The sequence below is a fragment of the Phytophthora infestans genome, genomic scaffold, assembly GCF_000142945.1.
Source record: "Phytophthora infestans T30-4 supercont1.52 genomic scaffold, whole genome shotgun sequence".
In the NCBI taxonomy this organism is placed as follows: Eukaryota; Oomycota; class Peronosporomycetes; order Peronosporales; family Peronosporaceae; genus Phytophthora; species Phytophthora infestans.
This window is the reverse complement of record NW_003303707.1, coordinates 135,017-137,616: the sequence shown is the minus strand read 5'-3', so window position 1 is coordinate 137,616 and position 2,600 is coordinate 135,017. Positions and strand designations below refer to the sequence as shown.

Here is a 2,600-nt window from a genome sequence, read left to right as displayed (position 1 = left end):
CCTCATAAAACTATCGTAAATAAGTTGCTGCTATCCTGAGGGAAATTTCGGAGGGAACCAGCTACTAGATGGTTCGATTAGTCTTTCGCCCCTATACCCAAGTTTGACGATCGATTTGCACGTCAGAATCGCTACGAGCTTCCACCAGAGTTTCCCCTGGCTTCACCCTACTCAGGCATAGTTCACCATCTTTCGGGTACCAACATATGTGCTCAAACTCAAATCTTTCACCACGAAGGTTCATGATCGGTCGATAGTGCCACACCGCAGACCGAAGCCCGCAGCATTTCCTACCTCAGACAACTTACGCTGCCCTTCACTTTCATTTCGCGCTGGGGTTTCCACACCCTAACACTTGCACACATGTTAGACTCCTTGGTCCGTGTTTCAAGACGGGTCAAATCGCTCCATTTCGTCAACGTCCCGAACGGCAACAAGTTAAAACCCACATCAATCCACACACAACCACACACGCATAGCAAGCTATCCGCACACGGCGCACACAGAGACACAGGCCCACTCAAAAACACGTTGTAGGCACCTCAGTCCCAACCGCGACTACTCGTCCACCAAGATATAACAGACAAACGCAAGCGTAAGCCCTACCTCCTCGGCGGCCATTTCCCGCAGCATACGAACTGACCTTGACGTCCCACCGCAGCACAGGGCACCAGCAAGCACACACAGCACACACGCCGAGCGCAGCCAAAAAAGCCGCTGCCACAGCACACGCACGCACACACTCGCCAATGAAATATACCACGGATTATAGACACTGGAAACGATTCGGTTCTCTTTCAGCAGTTTCAGGTACTCTTTAACTCTCTTTTCAAAGTTCTTTTCATCTTTCCCTCACGGTACTTGTTCGCTATCGGTCTCGCACCAATATTTAGCTTTAGATGGAATTTACCACCTACTTTGCGCTGCATTCCCAAACAACGCGACTCAAAGAAAACGGATCGTACGCACGAGCAACTCAGGGATGAACGGGAGTATCACCCTCCATGCTGTCCTCTTCCAAGGAACTTGCCCCAAGCGCCCACACTGATCACGCCTCTATAGACTACAATTCGCCGCGCAAAACTTGCACGGAGATTTTAAGCTTGAGCTCTTCCCGCTTCACTCGCCGTTACTAGGGGAATCCTTGTTAGTTTCTTTTCCTCCGCTTATTAATATGCTTAAGTTCAGCGGGTAATCTTGCCTGATATCAGGTCCAATTGAGATGCATACCGAAGTACACAACATTTCCCAAATGGATCGACCCTCGGCAGCCGAAGCCGCCACTCTACTTCGCAACAGCAAAGCCGATTCAAATGCCAAGCTAAAGAGCCATGGTTCACCAGTCCATCACGCCACAGCAGGAAAATCACCCAATAAGCGCATTGTTCAGCCGAAGCCAACCATACCACGAATCGAGCATTTCTCCATTAACGCCGCAGCAGACAAACCGGTCGCCAACTCGCTACAATAGCAGCGTCCACAACCAGCAATGCCACCACTTTTGGAGCAAAGAGAAGTACAGTTTAGTACATTTAAAAGGACTCGCAGTCGGTCCGAAAACCAACCGCAATACACTTCACATCTGGCATCTCCTCCACCGACTACACGGAAGGAAGAAAGCCAAGTTTGTTGTACGGACACTGATACAGGCATACTTCCAGGACTAACCCGGAAGTGCAATATGCGTTCAAAATTTCGATGACTCACTGAATCCTGCAATTCGCATTACGTATCGCAGTTCGCAGCGTTCTTCATCGATGTGCGAGCCTAGACATCCACTGCTGAAAGTTGCTATCTAGTTAAAAGCAGAGACTTTCGTCCCCACAGTATAATCAGTATTAAGTAAAGGGTTTAAAATAAAAAAGCTACTAGCTCAGACCGAAGTCCAAACGCTCGCCTTTTGATAGGGCTCGCCCAGCAGTAGCCGCCAGCAATAAAGCCAGCAGCCGCCGCCAAGTAAGACCCCCAACTATTGGGTTGAAACGGTTCACGTGGAAAGTTTTTAGGTGTGGTAATGATCCTTCCGCAGGTTCACCTACGGAAACCTTGTTACGACTTCACCTTCCTCTAAATGGCGAGGTTTAAAAAAGTTCCCATCAATCCACTCGCAATAAAGCAAACAGACTCACGGTCCCAATTTTTCACCGAGTCATTCAATCGGTAGGTGCGACGGGCGGTGTGTACAAAGGGCAGGGACGTAATCAATGCAAGCTGATGACTTGCGTTTACTAGGAATTCCTCGTTCAAGACTGAAAATTGCAACAGTCTATCCTGCGGCGTATAATACGGAAGTGGAGACTCGTCAGTGTCGAGGCCACACGACAGCAACGTCGTCGAGATCTTTTCACGGAAAAACGACAATACATGGCACTCCAGGGCACCATGAGGCGATGGCAAACAAGAATTACGAGCTGCTCGCTGTCCAAACAGCGTCGAACGCTTCGACTCCTACTAAACCGCCTCCAATTATCCCTTGAGCGTCAAGCATTCAGACTTTGGGAACGTCGAGCTCGTGCGCATACCCTCTTTGAACGAGATCGGGTGAGTGCTGAGCTGCTCCGTCGCTCTGAAGTTCGAGTGTTGGTTCTACAGAGAAGATA

General features: G+C 49.4%; 3 non-coding genes across 3 annotated transcripts; all 3 read right to left on the bottom strand.

Annotated features, from left to right (window-relative positions):
• Positions 1 to 1,329, bottom strand: PITG_33095 (the record flags this gene model as incomplete). The annotated part of the gene is made up of 1 exon (XR_009934489.1): positions 1 to 1,329. It is a non-coding gene; the product is annotated as a 28S ribosomal RNA (ribosomal RNA).
• A 306-nt stretch (positions 1,330 to 1,635) lies between these two features.
• Positions 1,636 to 1,790, bottom strand: PITG_33094. Its single transcript, XR_009934488.1, has one exon. It is a non-coding gene; the product is annotated as a 5.8S ribosomal RNA (ribosomal RNA).
• Positions 1,791 to 2,012: 222 nt separating this feature from the next.
• On the bottom strand, positions 2,013 to 2,272 carry PITG_33093 (the record flags this gene model as incomplete). Its single annotated transcript, XR_009934487.1, has 1 exon — positions 2,013 to 2,272. It is a non-coding gene; the product is annotated as an 18S ribosomal RNA (ribosomal RNA).
• Positions 2,273 to 2,600: the final 328 nt, after the last annotated feature.